This window comes from Pan paniscus, chromosome 13, assembly GCF_029289425.2.
Source record: "Pan paniscus chromosome 13, NHGRI_mPanPan1-v2.0_pri, whole genome shotgun sequence".
Lineage (NCBI taxonomy): Eukaryota > Metazoa > Chordata > Mammalia > Primates > Hominidae > Pan > Pan paniscus.
In genome coordinates this window covers 25,872,954-25,892,036 of record NC_073262.2, presented here as the reverse complement: position 1 = coordinate 25,892,036, position 19,083 = coordinate 25,872,954, and the positions used below count along the sequence as shown (strand labels likewise).

General features: G+C 40.8%; 1 protein-coding gene across 8 annotated transcripts in view; it reads left to right on the top strand.

Moving 5' to 3' along the window:
- Positions 1-1,481: 1,481 nt before the first annotated feature.
- Positions 1,482-19,083, top strand: part of LYPD6B (LY6/PLAUR domain containing 6B) — a 177,283-nt gene continuing 159,681 nt past the window's right edge. For 3 of the 8 annotated variants that reach the window (XM_034954019.4, XM_034954018.4, XM_063595134.1), the window contains exon 1: positions 1,936-2,228. The gene's annotated coding sequence lies outside the window, so the exon portion shown is untranslated. Of the gene's footprint in view, positions 1,518-1,930; positions 2,229-19,083 lie in introns of those variants that run through there. The other 5 variants (XM_034954015.4, XM_057301392.2, XM_034954017.4 and 2 more) reach the window with 4 other exon arrangements.

The following is a 19,083-nucleotide window of genomic DNA, read 5'->3' as shown; positions in this document are numbered from 1 at the left end:
ACAGAGATCTTGTCTGATTTCATGGCTGCACATTTTCCAAGTAGGAAAAACACACAATTGAGGAACATGCCCAAGGCCGCTCAGCAAGCACAGGAGAGAGAGTGGGGTGGGGAGGGAGAGATCACGTGCAAGCAAGCAAGCACTGGGGCAGAACCTGTACCCTCCTGATAATTCTCAGGCCTGTCTGGGTGGCATCACTTAGCAGGCTGGCCCAGCCAAGATCACACGCACAGCAGCAGGATTTTAAATCACAGGGGATCACGTGCTCTACTGACTGAAACCAACACAAAAAAAGGTCTAGGTCCATTTCATGTGAGTGAGACCCAGAGGTGCCCCTTTGCTCAGCCCTACCTGCTGGTGCAAGTGGCTGTCCCAAAGTGCAGGCCCCACCACAGCCCCACCCTGGGACACCAGATTCCCTGCCACCATAGAGGGAGTAGCAACTGAGGTAGGGCACACCTAGGTGGGGCATCCCATATAACCTTTTCTAGGTTGACCTTGCCCAGTGTGACGTAGCCAGCCAGGTAACACCAGATCTGAAATACCCATATGTGCAGAACCCACTGAAGGGGTGGGGTGTCTAGACCTTAAGAGTGTTGGGCTTGTTGTCAGTGGAGGGGTGGAGCAGGCTTCTTGGCCCTGACCTCACCTTAATAGAGATCCTCCCATTTTGGCCTTGGAGGTTTAATATATAGTCACGGAAGTGTACTGAAATAGTCATAAGAAGGAATATTCTCCATACAACTTTAAAGTTGTACAGTGCTTTCTGCAGTGAAACGAATTTTTTCACGGAATGGATTTTTTTAACGAGTCTTGAAATTAACATGTGAGGAGCAGCATGACACATTACCTCGTGTGTGTGTGTGTGTGTGTGTGTGTGTGTGAGTGAAGGCCATTTGTTAAATGGAACACCTAAAAATACCATTGTTTTTGTTTTTGCAATTGTCAGGGGCCTCAATAAATGCAAGCTGGCTCAGGTGATGCTTGACCTGAGAGGTCTGGAAAGACAGATTAGAAGTCTCAGCAGAGGGCCAAACCCAGACCCCACTTCTGCAGAAGTTCTGTACCCAGGTTTCCCCACTGCAGGCATAACCAGCAGCCCCTCAAAGGCCCCAGACCAGCCAACTGTCTTTAGAAATGCAGACCCAGGATCAGCTTTGCTACCAGCCATGGGATCTTGGGTCAGTGGCCCATACTCTGAGCTGTGTTTCCACAATGCAAGGCTGGCCGGACAGTGTTTTATTTCAGAGTTCTCCTGTCTGTGGCATCTTCAGAAGTTAAAGATTTGCTTGACCACTATAAGGTGCCCTGGGAGTGTAGACCTCCCACAACCCAGCTGCCTGGCTGGCAGGGGGTGGGGAGTAAGCAGTAGAGAGAGGACAGGTGGCCCGGGATCTGACAGCTTGCCTCTGGATTCTCCCTAGTAAGCTTGGAATGATGCTGGAGCAGCTCTGGGCCGAGGGGACCAGTCTAAGGCTGGACGCAAAAGACCGGGCGCCACCTAGTCTGTTCATCAGGTATTAAATGCCCTGAGTTTTCAAAGCTCTGGTGATTCAGTAGTGGACGGGTAAGGTTCCTGCCTCTCCTGGGGCTTACCGTCCAGGGGTGGGGAGGACGTCACTATATGAAATTATCTTATTTATAGCTTAATGTCATTATTTAAAAAGGAGGAGGCAATCACTTGACGGGTGGGCAAGGTGGGGACGGGGTTGGATGGAATGGTCAAAAAAGGTCTTTCAGAGTTCTTCCAATCCTGAACTAACTCACCTGCACCCTTGGCCCAATGATTTTCACTCCCGAGGGTCTGCACTCCTCGTTTCTACATTCTAGGAAGAAAGGGGTTGGACCCTCCCCTCTTTAAGCTGGGTGGGGTCCGAATCCCGTGCTTCTTTCACTTCCTGAGCCGGGCTGGCTGGGTGGGAACAGGCTACTTGCCGCCTCCCCAGCGCTGGCCACTACCACACTGCCGCCCGCCTGGGCCTCCTTTCAACCTCGTGGTGGAGCCCTGCGGTTTCCCAGCGGAGCCGGGCCCGGGGCTGCTCCCTCGCGGGCGAGGCTCACCTGTCCCGGCCCGGCCCCCTCCCGCGCCCCAGGTGGTTCAGGGCGGGGAGGAGCCGCGCCCCGCCCCGCGCGGTCGCAGCCAACGCCGGCCCCAGGCGGGTGCGCTGGGAGCCTGGGCCGGGAGCCGGGTGAGGGCGCCGAGAGGCTCGGTGGGCGCGGGCGGCGAGGTGAGCTGGGCCAGCGCAGCAGGCGGGGGCGGTGGTGGGTTCGGGACGGCTCACCCCGCGCCGGAGCGAGTGCGGGGCCGCGCGACTGCGGCGGGAGATGCGCTGCGCCCCTTCTGGGCGCGCCGGGGCAGCCAGGAGCTCGCGGGGCCGCGGGGCCGCGGGGCCGCGGCGCAGTGGCGGGGTCGGGGTCTGGTCGCTGCCTCGGGGCGAGCAGCTGCCAACATCTGGACGGGACGGGAGCAGGGGGCCGGGGCAAGGCTGGAGCGGTGTGGGTCTCTAATCGTCCAGAGCCCTGCGGGGCCAGTGACTTCGGCAGAGCCGAGGGGAGAGGAGATACTGGGGGTCAAATTGCTGGAGAGAGCGCGGAGCTGGGGCTAGGGTTCAAGGCCGATCGTGGGGCCAAGAGCGAGCGTGCCAGCTCCAGTGTTTCCCCCTGCAGCGCTTCACGCGGGACCAGCTTGGGTGCCGCCGCTTCCCTTGCCCCGGCTCTTTACTTTTGTTGTTGAATAACCTACCTTACACATTGGTTAGTTACCTGGGGCTTCTCAAAAGCCGGGTCTGGAGGCTGCTCTGACTCCAGGGGGCTTGGGTTGTCAGGCTTCAGGTCTGTATGCCCTGTGGCGTTTGGGGGGAGCTGGTGGGTGGAGGGGTGCTGTCCACCTCCCAAGGCCAGGGGATCAGAGAGTGGAAAAAGTCTAGCATGCTATTTAAATTCCAGTAACTAGCTGTGTGACCTTGGGCAAGTTACTTAACTGCTCTGAGCCTCAGTCCCTTAAAGTAAAATAGGTATTATTAATATTATAATCATTACAACAGACTTAGGTTATATGATGTTCATGGAGTACATAGCATACTGCTTGATTTTTCCCCCTTTGTGTTGATGTGGTGGTGTGTGTGTTGTGGGGTGGGGGCATTCTTTCCCACCCTGACTTGTTCATGGTTAGGCTTCCTGCAGGATGCCTTACTTGCTGACAGCATCACAGAGGCCAAGATTAGGGCTGCCAGTGCACAGGCCCTGCAGATGGAGGGGGTGTTGTCAGACTGCCCTCATCATTACCTATCGTATTTGTCAGAATTGTTTTCTTTGGGTTGGGTTTTGGTCACTTGAAAATTGCCTTATACTATGTAGAAATTGATTGGGTCACATAAATGAAAAGGTCGAGGGTTTCAGTTTAAAGCTATAACTAGTTCCAGAGGCTCATACAAGGTTCCAGGGCTAGTTCTCTCTCTTGTATATCTTAGCTGTTTTTCTCTCTGTGTTTACTGGTTCTTAGTATGGACGATAAATAGGACTTGCACCTTCAGGCTTATCTGCTCCTTCAGAGAGAGAGACAGAGACAAAGAGGGAGAGAGAGAATCCCATCTTCTCTATCCGTATAGCAGTCTCTCTCTGTCTCTCTCTCTCTCTCTTTTTTTTTTTTTCTTTTGAGACAGACTCTCACTCTGTCACCCAGGCTGGAGTGCAGTGGTGTGATCTCGGCTCACTGCATGCAACCTCCACCTCCCAGGTCCAAGCGATTATCCTGCCTCAGCCTCCCAAGTAGCTGGAGTTACAGGCGCGGGCCACCACGTGGGACTAATTTTTGTATTTTTAGTGGAGATGAGGTTTCACCATGTTGGCCAGGCTGGTCTCGAACTCCTAACCTCAAGTGATCTGCCCGTCTTGGCCTCCCAAAGTGCTGGGATTATAGGAGTGAGCCACTGCACCCGGCCCCTTATAGCAATCTTATTGACATACTGGACCAAAACAGAACCAAGCCATCTCAGCAGACAGGGAGAGGTTTCCACAACAGGAATGGGCACATGACGGACTGTGATTGATAGACTGGCCCACCTCTGCTGCAAGGGATGTCGGTAGGGGGCGCGATTCCCAATGAGAAGTCTGACAAAACAGGACATGTTCATTTTGCTATCTCTGTCTTTGCTCACCAGCACCTAAAGGTAGTCTGCAGTAGAATGTAGACAGCCTGAGGGCCGTATTCCATCAGTCAAGTCTTCATCTAATGCATGGAGGGCATCCTGTGTGTCCATCTTTTCATTCATTGGTTTTTGTTTATTCATTCATTCGACATTTAATAAATGCTCAACATATGCCAGGGCCTCTGCCAAGGGCGAAAATGCTTGCTTTTGAGAAGCTCACAGTCTAGTTGGAAAGACAGATATGAGGATAACATCGTCTAGGACTCATCTGTCTGGGGACGTAGTGAAGACTCCCCAAAGAAACTGTAGTTGAGCTTTGAATTGAAAATGAGCTCCAGCCTGGGCAGCAGAGCAAGACTCCGTCTCAAAAAAAAAAAAAAAAAAAAAAAAGAAAATGAGAAGGGCTGGTCTAGGAGAAAAAGTAGAGAAATTTTCTAGGCCATGTGGTAGGATTCCAGAGGGACACTTTTTGTTGTAATATTGTTTAGGTTACTCTACTTTCTTGCTTAGAACATCTGAAGGTAGGTCGTTCGAAGTGGCCACAGCTCTTTGGTGGCTTCTAGAAAATTATCTTGTTTTTCCAGGGTGACTAGAGCTCCATCATGCCTTCACATGACAACATCCAAAGCAGAAAAAAGAAGGCTGGGGCTTGCTGCTTAATCTTTCTCTAGATAATAAAGGACAAATTTTCCCCGAAGTTCCCTGCGTCACTGGCCAAAGTGGTCTAACGCTTACCCTGAAACCAGTCATTGGCAAAGGAGAAGAGGGGCCCATGATTGTTTTGCCCAAGCTATTTTCCGGAGCTGTAGGAGGGGCTCACCTACCTGAGCATCCATGCTCCATGTCTGAACACAATCAGAATTCTGTTAGCAAGGAGGAAAGTGAGACTGCCTGTTGGGCTGTTAGGTAGGCAACAAACTGTGTCTCCCAGAGGTGGGGACAGGTGATGCAAGGTCTGGCACAGATTGGTAATCAGAAGTCCAATACCATGGGAGACGCCTAGGGTGTGGCTGAGGGGAGGAAAGGAGCTGAGGTTGGAAAAGTAAGTAAAGACAGGACTACCCTGTATTAGATTCCATGGATGTCACTAAGAAGCATAGTAAATCTTGGTCCAATTCCTCAACAAGCTTACACCTGAAACCTGGAAAAGCTTCTCTGAGTTTTCCATACTCCCAATAGTAATAGCAACAGTGGCTCACTCTATGGTGGCAATTCTCAAGGGGTGGATTGGGGTGGAGGAGTTTCAGAAGAGTTTCAAACCCTGTGTAGTTTGAAAAGCCTCACATATGATTTTGCTGGGCACCCACTGCCTACCTTCCCCGGAAACTCCCTGTCCCTCTCTTGAGAACACTTACTTGCTCTAAATCATGACTTTGTTTCAGTATTGTTAACTGTCTTCAAACTAACAGGCTGGGACTTGGTGAAGATGCAATTAATGGTAGATCCTGGACTAGTAAACAATTCTCCTGATGCTAAGTCCAAAGAGCGATAGCTTTGGTAGTTGCATTTAGTAGGAAACCAGCCTCTACCATGAACTGCTTTGAAATCATGTATCCTATTTTCATCTGAAATGTGAAGTGAGTGCTGCACTTTGTTTCTGCTTTATATGGTAGACATTGGTGGACATTGGTGCTGGACTTTTGGAATCAGATTGGGCAACCAAGGATGCCGCTTCTCATGATCCTCTATCCTCAATATCTAGTTAGCAAAGAAATTGGCAAAAAGACATGATCACTAATGCTGGAAGAAAGCAGAAGTGGAGGGCAGCATATTTTCCTGTTTTCAGCAACAATACTGCCATGGGCTGGCCAGGATCACTGGAAGAATGTGAGGGAATGAGGTAGAGAGAAATGCCTTGGGCAGTCATTCATTTCACAAATATTTATTGAGCATCTACTGTGTGCCAGACACTGTTCTAGGTGCTGGGGATTGGAGCTTACAGTCTACTGGAAGGAGACATTTATTTATGTTTTGTCTAATAAGTCAGGCGGTGAGAAGTACAGAAATAAAAAATAAAATAGATCCAGAGAAGAGTGCAGTCATTAGAAACAAACTGGATATAGTGCTGGAAATCATGGCTTATTCTCTCTTGTTTCCAGCAGAGCTATATGGTCTAAGCAGGTAGGGTTTTGGGCAAAAAGGACAGGTGTTCATGTGGAAAAAGACAGTTAAATGTTAAATAACTCAATTTTATAGGATTTCTTTCATGCAGAATTTCTTTGATTGTTTGTCATAACTCACATTGTTCCTAAATATGATTTATAATGACTTACAAAAACATGGTACCAGGTCATGAGAAATAAATGTAGAAACATGAGCAAAGGGAAAATAAGGGTCATTTCTTTCATCATTATGTTCCAGAATTGTTTAGTTTTGGTAGCAGGGAAAGGAAGAAATACGGTGGTTACAAATGTGGTGATTCATGCTCAGGGTTCATTATTTAAAAGAAGAGAAAATAAATTTTGATGCCTCAGGAACTTGTACTTTCTTTTGGTGTTTAAAGAATCAATTTTATTTGATAGAAAAAGTGGTCTCTTTACTAAGGACTTGTATGAAATTTATCTCCTGAATTCAAAGAAAACTAACTTTTCTTGGGTCAATATAAAGTACACCAAAAGTTAACAGATCAAAAGTCCAATTCCAAAGTTAAATAATATGCTACAGATACAAATTGATGAGAGGTTATGTTTGGACCCATTACTGCCTGGAAAAAACAGAAACGCAAATAAAATTTTAAAGTGTTGAAGTGTTTTGCAGAGGTAATTTTAACTACTTGTTTTTATTGAGTTTTCTTGTTGTTCAGTACAATAATTTGGATATAAGTCTTGTGTCAGAAATGTAATTTGTAAATTACTTCTCCCAGCGACTGCCTTGTCATTTTTATTCCCTTAACAATGTCTTCTCAGAGCAAAAGTTTTAATTTTGATAAACCAGTTTATCGATTTTTTAATACATCCAACTTTTATTGTTGAATTGAGGAATTCTCTAACTAACCAAAAAGTCTTGAACATTTCTATTTTCTTCTAGAAGTTTCATGTTTTATGTTTTACACTTAGGTCTATGATCCATTTTACTTTAATTTTTGTATAAGGGATAAAGTATGAGTCAAAGGTATTTTCTTTTTGGTATGTGGGAGTCCAAATGTTCCAGCCCCATTTGTTGAAATGACTGTCCTTTCTTCCCTTGAATTGTCTTAGAGCTTTTGTCACTAATCAATTAGCTAAAATGTAAGGGTTTATTACTAGACTCTCAATTCAGTTCCATTGATCTGTATGCTTACTTCATGCCAACACTACAGTATCTTGATTATTGTGGCTTTAAAATACATTTTGGAAGCACATAGTGTAGGCCCTCCAACTTTATTCTTTTTCAAAATTGCTATGACTCTTTTAGTTCTTTTGCCTTTCCATATGAATTCTAGAATTAGTTTGTCAATATCTACAAAAAATCCTCCTAGGATTTTGAATGGAATTGTATTAAATCTACAGATTAATTTAGGAAGAATTGACATCTTTACATTATTGAGTTTTCTAGTTCATGAGCAGGGTATAACCATCCATTTATTTAAGTCTTTGATTTCTTCCATCAGCACTCTGTAGTTTTCAGGATATAGATCTTGCACATATTTTGTTAGATTTATACTTAAGTATTTCATTTTGGGGATTGCTGTTGTTGCTGGTATATAGAAATAGAATTAATTTTTGTGTGTTGGTATTGTATTCTGTGGCCTTGCTAAAGTTACTCATCTGTTTTAGGTGGGTCCTTTGTAGATTCTTTGGAATTTTCTACATAGACAATCATATTATCTGTGAATAGAGACAGTTTTATTTTTCCTTTCTAACCTAAATGCCGTGTCTTTCTTTCCTCCCTCCCTCCTTCCCTTGCTCCAACTTATTGCACTGGCTAAGAATTGCAGTACAATGTTGAATAGCAGTGATAAGAGAGAACATCCTTACTTTGTTTCTTATCATGGAGCAGGCAGCAATAAATCTTTCACTGTTAAGTATGATGTTAGTTGAGGTTTCTTGTAGATACAATATGATGTTAAGAAATTTCCTTTATACTCCTAGTTTATTGACAGTGTTTTTTAAAATTATGGGTGGATTTTGAATTTTATTGAATGCTTTTTTACCATCAACTGACAGAACCTTATGAGTTTTCTTAATATTTAATATGGTGAATTGCACTGATTGATTTTCAAATGTTGAACCAGACTTACATTCTCTGGATAAATTCCACTTGGTTGTAATGTATTTTTGGAGGGGACTAGGTAGATTGGTATTATTTATTCCTTCAGTGTTTGGTAGAATTCTCTAGTGAAACCATTTGGTCCTAGAGTTTTCTTTGTTGGAAGGTTTTTAACACAAATTTAATTTTATAAATAGATATAGGACTATTCAGATTATCTATTTCTTCTTGATAAGTTTTGTTAGTTTCTATCTTTCAAAGATTCAGTCCACTTCACCTAAGTTGTCAAATTCATTGATACAGAATTTTTTGTGGTGTTCTTTTATTAGCCATTTATGTCTGAATGGTCAGTAATAATACTCCCTCTTTTATTCTTGACATTATTAACTTATGTCTTCAGTCTTTTTCTTGCTCAGTCTGTCTAGAGGTTTATCAATTTTACTGATCTCTTCAAAGATCCAGATTTTGGTTTAATTTTGTCTATTATTTTTCTGTTTTCAATTTAATTGATTTCTGCTCTTATTTTATTATTGCCTTCCTTGTCTTTGCTTAGGTTTAATGTACTCTTCTATTTTTTAAGGGATAAGCTTATATTACTGATTTTTGTTTTAATAGAAGTATTTAATGCTATACATTTCCCTCTAGGCCTTGCTTTAGCTGCATTATACAATTTTGAAATGTATATTTGAATTTTCACTTAGTTTAAATATTTTAACATTTCTTTTGAGACTACTTATTGACCCGTATGTTATTTTAAAGTATATCATTTAATTTTAAGATATTTGGGGATTTTCTAGAAGTTTTTCTGTTATTGATTTCTAGTTTAAATCTTTTATTATCCTAGAATATGACTTGCATGATTTCTGTTCTTTTAGATTTGTTCATATTTGTTTTATGACCCAGAATGTGGTTTATCTTGGTGAATTTCAATGCACACTTGAAAATATGTGTATTCTGCTGTTGATGGGTGGGATGTTCCAGAAATATCAATTAGGTCAAGTTGCTTGATAGGGTTGTTCAGGTCTTCTGTGTTCTTATTAATTTTCTGCTTGTTTTCTCTATAACCAAGAGAGGAATGTTAGCATTTCCAGTTACAATTGTGGATGTATCTATTTTTCTTTTTACTCATATCACTTCTTACTTCATGTATTTTGACTCTATGTTGTTAAGTGCATACACATTTAGGGTTGTGATGTCCTCTTGGAGAACATCTTGATCCCTTTCTTATTATGTAATGTCCCTCTGTATTTCTGTTAATATTCCTTTTTCTGGAGTCTGCTTTGGGTGTTAATAATACAGATACTCCAGCTTTTTTTGGATTAATGTTTGCATTGTATATCTTTTTCTGTTCTTTTACTTTTAACCTATATTTAGGTTATAAAATAACCTGTATACTTAAGGTGGCTTTCTTGTGGCAACATATACTTGAGTCTTATTTTTTCAACTAATCTGACAATATCTGTCTGTTAATTGGTATGTTAGACCATTTACACTTACTATGCTATTGATATGGCTTAATTATAATCTACCATCTTGCTAGTTGTTTTCTATTTGTTCTATCTGTTCTTTTTTTTTCTTGTTTCTTGAGCTTTTTTGTTGTTGTTGTTGTTTATTTTGTTTTTTGACATGGGGTCCCGCTCTGTCACCCAGGCCAGAGTACAGTGGCGCAATCTTGGCTTACTGTACCCTCGACCTCCTGGTCTTGAGCATTTTTTTATATTTTCCTTATCTCCACTATGGACTTCTTACCTATGCCTCTTTACATTTTTTTAGTGATTGCTCTAGAGTTAATAATATGTATCTTTAATTAATTAGAGTCTACTTTCAAGTAGTATTATACTGTTTCATTTGTAGTCTTATAGCAGTATATTTACAGTTCTTCTCTTTTATGTTTTGTGCTATTGTTATTATCATTTTTTAATATCAGCTATAAATAAAAGATTTTTTGCTTTAGACCAGGGGTCAACAAACTTTTTCTGTAAAAAAGCCAGAAAGTAATTATTTTAGGCTTTGAGGCCATAGATGGTCTCTGTTGCATATACTTTTATTCTTAAACAATTCTTTACAAATGTATTTCAAAAAACATTCTTAGTTCATTGGTTATGCTAAAACAGACCAGGGGCTAGGTTTGGCTTGTAGGTTATAGTTTGCTTACTCCTGCTTTAGACATTCAGTTATCTTTTATAGCAATTAAAATTAAGAGAAAAAATAATTTTGTTTGATTTTCATTTATATCATTTCCATCATTGTTTTCTTTGTGTAGATCCAAGTTTTGGTCTGGCAACGCCTGGATAACTTAATTTAACATTTGTTGTAGTGTAGGTCTCCTGGCAATGAATTCTAAGTTTTTGTTTCTCTTTGATTTCTATTTTTCCTGCATCTTTGGGAGATATTTTACTGGGTATAAAATTCTGGGTTGACAGTTTTTACGCTTGATCTTAGCTAAAAGGCTGAGAAGCAATGGGTTGACAATTTAAAAAAAAAATTCAGGACTTTAAAAATGTTGCTTCATTCTCTTCTTGTATGCCTCTGACAAGAAGTCTTCTGTAATTCCTATCTTTGTTCCTTTTCATTTGATGTTTCATTTTTCTTTTGCTGCTTTCAAGATTTTATTCTTGTCTTTGGTTTTCAGCTCTTTGAATATGATATGCCTAGGAGTGTGTGTGTGTGTGTGTGTACATGTATGCATGCGTGCACACTCTTGATATTTATCATACCTGATGTTCTTGAGCTCCTTGGATCTGTGATTTGGTATCTGTCATTAATTTTGGAAAATTCTCAGCAATTATTTTTTCAAATATTTCTTCTGTCTATTTTCTTTCTTTTCTCCTGAAATTTCAGTTACACCTAGGTTTGAATTTATGATACGGTCCCACAGCTCTTGGGCACTCCATTCTTTTTTTGCTTGTTTTATTCATGTTTTTTCTCTTCTTCTTTAGTTTGGGTAATTTCTACTGATCTATTTTCAAGTTCAATGATTTTTTTCTTTGCTGTATCAAGTCCACTGAAGAATGCCTGTTGAAAGCATCCTTTATTTGTTACTGTCTTTAGCCTTTCAAATATTTCCATTTGATTCTTTCCTGCAGTTTTTCTCTCTGATAACATTTTCCATTTAATCTTTCAGATTGTCTACCCTTTCCACTACGGACTTTTAGAATTAATTTTGGTTATTTAAAATTCTTTGTCTGATAGCTTCAGCATCTAGGTCTGGTTCTATTCATTGCAATGTCTCTTCGCAGTATGATCTTTTCTTGCTTTTCTCATGCCCTATAATTTTTTTTTGTTGATAACTAGACATCTTATATAGGACATTAGATATGGAGATAGGCTTTATGCATGGGAATGGGCACGCCGTTCTCTTTCTACCAGGCCTTTAGTGTGAAGATTGATCAATCTAGTCAGAAGATGAACTGGGTTTGAGGGTTCTCATTCCTCTGGTTATTCTCAGTGTACCCCCAGACTTCAAATTCCTCTAGTGATGCCTTGTGTTTAGGGTTGGAGCTGGCTTGCCAAAGGCCTTTGCCATTCCCATCTTTTGGTCTTCCTGTGGTACTGGGCCCCAGAGTGGTCTGTCTCCATGCTCTTTCAACTCTCCCAGTGGTAGTCCATTGTTATTTGTGACCTGGTGCTTGTTAGTCAGTGTCCAGGTACATCTGCCTCAAGTAGACAAGTGCTCATGTCTTGTCTCTTCCTGCAAGTGCCTCTCTAGATTTTGGGCTAGTTTGTTCTCCTTTGCCTCAGTTTTCTCATGGATTTGAGAAGGTTATGATCTTGTGCTTTACCTGGCTTTTTATTTTTTGTAAGCATGGTAATAATGTTCTTTTCAGTTCTCTACATCCTGAGCAGAAATCAAAAGCCCTGATTTCATGTTTTCAAGCTCTTTCTTTTGGTGATCTTCTTGTAAAATACTGGTGTCGTTTCCCTTTCGCTTATGCTTTATCAAATATAATTTACACATTTCATATGTATAAATCAGTGGTTCTCAGCCCTTACTTGGGAAGCATGAAAAGGAAACACAGATTTTGGGCCCCAGTGTTTCAATTAATATACGTCAGGGTTAGGTATGGATATCGTTTATAAGCTCCCCAGGTGAGTCTGATATTCATCTGCATTGAAAGCTCCTGGTCTAAGTATCACTTTCAACCTTGCCTTTCACAGAGGTGTTATTCCAATGTAAATGGCCAAATGAAGTCTCAGCCTGTATATGTCCACCCTATAGAATCAGTTCTCTCCTAATGTGCCTTCAGTGGTACACAGTGCCTGTGATCTAAACTGATAGTCTCTTAGAATGGGGAGAAAACTTAAGAGTTCTTCTCATTTCACTTTCAATGACTCTCTCATCATTGAAATGTACCCTTCTCTAATCTACCAGTTTGTGTAACTCACTACCTTGCAAATTGTTTTGAAATTAGTTTGCATGACTCAGTATATGAGCATGTGTGCATGCACATGCACACACACACACACATGCTCTCATACACGTGACACTTTATGAAACAGTACTCTTACAATAAGTCTTGTACCTCTAAATCGATTACATGATGCACCAATGTGTTGCTTCTTACAGTATGAAAAACGCTTGTTCAGTCCATCTTCCAGTGGACAAGCTTTGGAAGGTTTCAAAACAGGTCCCTTAGTACCTCAGAGTGCTCTTGTGTCTGGTGTAAAGCTGATTCCTCCAGCAGTGTTTCCAGCTTCTTCACTACCCTGGCCAGTTTTATGCGCTAGATACTAGAGCCGGTGCTAGGTAACATGCCCAGGATTTCAGAGCTTATGGCTTGTTTGGGGACACATGACATGCAAGGTGAGTGTCAAAAAGTTATGTTGTGAGTAAGTGCTCTTAGAGGTCACAGATGAAAGAAAGATCAAACAGGTGGTCAGGAAAGACTTGATTGGGGCCTTGAAGGTAAGCATCAGATATGTATGGAGTGTAAGGTATTTGGGGATGGGGAGGATTCAGAGGGAGGAAAAAGCTATGTTAGCAGTCTCCCAACACCTTGGCTCTCTCTAGGAGTGACTTGGATTCACAGTAGCTAAGAGAATCTGTAGGTTAGATACAAAGGGGAAATCTAATTTGAATTGTTTCTATAGCAGAGGATAGGCAAAGTCCACAGAAGGTACTAGACTCAACTCCCCATATACCCCTTGCCCCCCAGGTCAGAGTCTTCAGGGGCTGTGACTCTGACAAGTGTAGTTTGTATGTTGCTCTGGACTCTATTTCTTGTCATGGTGAGGTTCAGCTTGCAAGGGGTCAGTTCAAGGCTGGTAGATTTAAGACCTGCCTTTTTGTGACTTCTGTCAAGTTTTGGAGCAATCACCGATAGTTATTGGCCTAGTTTTGTCCACCTTTTCTTCTCGGGGGCCCTTAACCAGCTGTATTACTAAGAAATGTAATTCTCAAAGTATGCTACATCTACTGCCCTTCATGATCCATTTCACCCTGGAGACAGTCTTCTGAGCATTCTTGCTCATTGTGAAACCACGTCACCATCAAAATACTGCACAGAAGCCAGATATTACATCATTGGTATCGTGTCGAAAACATCTCCTGCATTTTGGGACTATTTCACTAGGGTGAAAAACAGAGAATGAAGTACATTACCAAAAAAATAGGCACGGTGTGTTTTATTTGTCTTTTAGTAAGGTATGGGAACCACAGTTTTTAGGCAACTACAGGAAAGTTAGAACAAAGATGAGGGCTGCAAGTAACCCACTGCTGTGCCAGCACCACAGAGGTGGTATTAGTGTTACTGAGAAATGTGCATTATACATTTCTCCTAGAATTTGGTGCTGGGATTGTAGTTTGTCTCTTGGGAAGAGCCAGTAGGTCAAACAGGGGACACCTCTGTTTTATATTTCTCTTTTTGCCTTGGCACCCAGGAAGCCCGGAGCTACAGTTGTAGTGATAATTTTATTTCAAGTTATAAGTTCCAAGATTTCCTGTCTTAATATGATTTCAACTTTTTAAAAACAATAACTTTTTTCTTATTACAAAGATGATATATATTCATTATAAAAGATGTATAAAATAACATGTTCCCACCCCAACCAGATATTTTCCTACCACACAGAAATAGTCACGGTTTGCATTTTAATCTTAATCATTATAATTTATTCCAAACATATATGTATATATTTATACATATACATATATATTACAAAAATGAAATCTCTTTCACATTACAACTCATGTTTAAAACATAACATTTATCAACATTTTCTATGTCATTAAATATCCCTGAACAATATTATTATTATTATTATTATTATTATTATTTTTGAGATGGAGTCTCGCTCTGTTGCCCAGGCTGGAGTGCAGTGGCACGAACTTGGCTCACTGTAAGCTCCGCCTCCTGGGTTCACGCCGTTCTCCTGCTCAGCTTCCCGAATAGCTGGGACTACAGGCACCTGCCACCACGCCCGGCTAATTTTTTCTATTTTTTAGTAGAGATGGGGTTTCACCACGTTAGCCAGGATGGTCTCGATCTCCTGACCTCATGATCCACCCGCCTTGGCCTCCCAAAGTGCTGGGATTACAGGCGTGAGCCACCGCGCCCGGCCAACAACATTATTTTTAATGTATTTTGTATTTAATCATGAAGGTATATCTGTTGCTATACTTTCAGCTAGAATTCAGCTTTTTGCTATTATAAACAGCTCTGTCATATACATTCTGGTAGCTGAATCTCTGAGCATACCCATGATTATTTTAATAGAATAAGTTTCTAGAAATGACATAAGTGAGTAAAGGGCTATATTATTATTATTATTATTTATTTTTGAGATGGAGTCTCACTCTGTTGCCGAGACTGAAGTGCAGTGGTGCAATCTTGGCTCACTGCAACCTCCTCCTCCTGGGTTTAAGCGATTCTCCTACCTCAGCCTCCTGTGTAGCTGGGATTTCAGGCATGTGCCACCATGCCCTGCTAATTTTTGTATTATTAGTAGAGACAGGGTTTCACCATGTTGGCCAGGCTGGTCTGGAACTTCTGACCTCAAGTGATCTGCCCGCCTAATCCCAGCACTTTGGGCTATATTATTTTTAAGGCTTTGGATATATATTTCCCATGTTGTCCTCCAGAAAGCATGAACTAATTTATTTTATCACCTGGGAATTTGAGAGTGCCTTTTCTCCTAAGCCTCATACAATACTAGGATTATTATTATTATTTTGAGATGGAGTCTCGCTCTGTCGCTAGGCTGGAGTACAGTGGCACAGTGTTGGCTCACTGCAACCTCCGCCTCCTGGGTTCAAGCGATTCTTCTGCCTCAGCCTCCCGAGTAGCTGGAATTACAAGCACGCCCCACCACACCCAGCTAGTTTTTGTATTTTTAGTAGAGATAGGGGTTCACCATGTTGGCCAGGATGGTCTCGATCTCCTGACCTCATGATCCGCCCGCCTCAGCATCCCAAAGTGCTGGGATTACAGGTGTGAACCATGTGCCTTTCCAGGATTATTACTTTTTGAATCTATGTTAGGAGTCAGGACTTCTGGCTATGGCCAAATGAGGAGGTCAGCAAGTTCTCTTTCCCTGAAAGCTACTATAAATCTGGACAAAATGAACAGAAGCAGCCATTTTATCACTCTGGTAATCTATCAAAGGCATGCAACAACCTGAGAAGAATTTATTCGTGGAAAATTGCTGAACTTCAGGTAAGGACACTGGGAGTCTGTGGTGTTGTCTGGGGCTACTCCCTATTCCCCACCAACCACAGCTCGGTGGGTGCAGAGGTGTTGCCTGGGCAAAGGAGATGATGAACACCAGCCCCACTGCTGTCCAGATTGAAGGGACTTGCTCAATTTGCAGCACGCCAAGTGGGTGACTATGCCTGTGAGTGCTTTTTGAGTCCCCTTCTTCCCTGTTTTAGTTTACCTTGACTCTTTAAAAAAATAAAATAACAATGTTCTTTTATTCTAAACATTTATGTTTATTATAGAAAAAGGGGAAAATAAACATAAAGAGAAGAAAACGAGAAGCCGCCATAAGCCCATTTGGTGTCCATTCTTCTCTATTGGCTTGTTTCAATGGAGGCTTCTGCCTTGATGGAAATGCTGTCTGCCACCCCATACAGTACCCACTGTTCTTGGGAGGCTATTGAGCACTTGACATGTGGAAAGTGCAACTGAAGAGTTGAATTTTTTAATTTTGATGAATTCTAATTAATTTGTATTTAAATATTCGCATGTGTCTACCAGCTAGTGTTGGACAGAATAGTTTTATGATTTCTATAATATGGAGGTATGATAGATACCTTTCATTCGTACATACATACATACATATGGAGGTAAGATAGATACATAGTTAAAAAAAACAAAATAGGATCATACTGCACATTGTGCTTTTATATTCCTTGTCTTGTTAACAGTATATCATAAACATAATTTTAATGACTGAATTGTATTCTGTTGAATGAATGTACCATAAATAGCTTAACAAAGTCTTCATTGTACCTTTAGGATATTTCCAATATTTTGATACTATAAACAACATTGCAGAGAACGTGTTTACAGCTAAAGTTGTAACATTCCTAATTATTTACTGAGGTTAAATTCTTAAATTTGAACTATTGGGTCAAATATAATACCCATTTTCAAACCTCTCTTCCAAGAAGTTCTATCACTGAACATTTTCACCAATAGTATATGAAAGTATCTCACTGTTATTATTTAATTGAGATATAATACACATACCATAAAATTTACCTCTTTAAAGTATACGATTCAGTGGTTTCTGATATATTTAAAAAGTTGTGCAACCATCATCACTACCTCATTCCAGGAGGGTTTTATCACTCCAAAAAGAAATCTCATACCCATTAACAACTGCTTCCTGTTCCCACCTCCCCCCATTCCCTGGCAACCACTAATCCACTTTCTGTCTTGATGGATTTGCCTTTGCCTGCTCTGGACATTTCATATAGATAGAATCCTACAATATGTGGTCTCTTGTGTCTGGTTTCTTTCACTTGGCATATGCTTTCAAGGTTTGAGGTTCATAATGGTTTCAAGGTTATAACATAAGCCAGTACTTCATTCCTTTTGATGGCTGAATAATATTCCGTTGTACAAATACACCACATTTTGTTTATCCATTTATCAGTTGATGGACATTTGGGTGGTTTTCACTTTTGACTATTACAAATAATGCTTCTGTAAGCATTCATGTATAAGTGTTTGTGTGGAATGTTTTCAGTTCTCTTGCATATACAATTAGGAGTATAATTGTTGGATCATATGGTAACTGTATGTTTAACCTTTCAGAAGTTGCCAGACTGTTTCCAAAGCAGCTGTGCCATTTTACATTCCCACAAGCAATGTATGAGGGTTCCAATTTTTCCATATTCTTACTGACGATTTTTTTGTCAATCTTTTTGCTATAGCCATTCTGGTAGGTGTGAAGTAATATTTCTTTGTGGTTTTAATTTGCATTTTCCTAATAACTAATGATGTTGGGAATTTTTTGATATGCTTACTGGCCATTTGTATATCTTCTTTGGAGAAATATCTGTTTAAATACTTTGCCATTTTAAGATTCTTTTGTCTTTTTATTCTAGAGTTATTATCTTATTTTCACGTATTCTGGATAGTAGACCCTTATTGGATATAAGATTTGCAAATATTTTATTGCATTCTGTAAGCTGTCTTTTCATTCTCTTAGTAGTATCTTTTGAAACACGAAACACGAAAGGTTTTAATTTTGACCAGTGCAGTGGCTCACACCTGTAACCTGAGTAAGCCGAGGTGGCAGGATCACTTGAGATTAGAAATTCAAGACCAGCTTGGGCAATGCAGCAGATTCTGTCTCTACAAAAAAGAAAAAATAAAATTAGCCTGGCATCGTGGCGTGCACCGGCAGTTCCAGCTACCCGGGAGGCTGAGGCTGGAGAATCTCTTGAGCCCAGAAGTTTGAGACTGCAGTGAGCCATGATTGCACTACGGCACTCCAGCCTGAGTGACAGAGTGATACCCTATTTAAAAAAAAAAAGTTTTTAGTTTTGATGAAGTCCTATTTATCTATTTTTTTTCTTTTTTTCGCTTGTGCTTTTGGCATCACATCTAAGAAACCATTGCTTAATCCAAGGTCACATAGGTTTCTTCTAAGAATTTTATAATTTCAGCTCTTCCATGTAGATATTTGATCTATTTTTAGTCAATTCTGTATACAGTATGAGTTAGGAGTCCACGTTTATTCTGTTGCATGTGGCTTCCCAGTTGTCCCAGCACTGTTTGTTGCCAAGAGTGTTCTTTCTGCCATTGAATTGTTTTGGCAACCTTGTCAAAAGTCAACTGACCATAAATACATGGCTTTATTTCTAGATTCTCAATTCTATTCCATTGATTTGTGCATCTGTCCTTGTTGGCAGTACCACAAAATATTGATTATTGTTGCTTTGTGAGAGTTTTGAAATTGAGAAGTATAAGTCTTCCAACTTTTTTCTTCTTGTTCGGTGTTATTTTGGCTATTCTGGGTCCCTTCCATTTCCATGGATGAGCTTGTTAATTTCTACCAAAAAGGCCAGCTGGAATTGTGCTAGAGGTTGCACTGATTTTGTAAATCAATGTGAAGAGTATTGCCATCTTAACAATGTAAGTCTTCCAGTCATGAAAACGGGATGCTTTTCCGGTTACTTAGGTCTTCTTTCATTCCTTTCAATGATGTTTTATAATTTTCTGCTTACAAGTTATGCACTTCTCTTGTTAAATTGATTCCTGCTTTATCTTTTCTGATGCAGTGTAATGACATT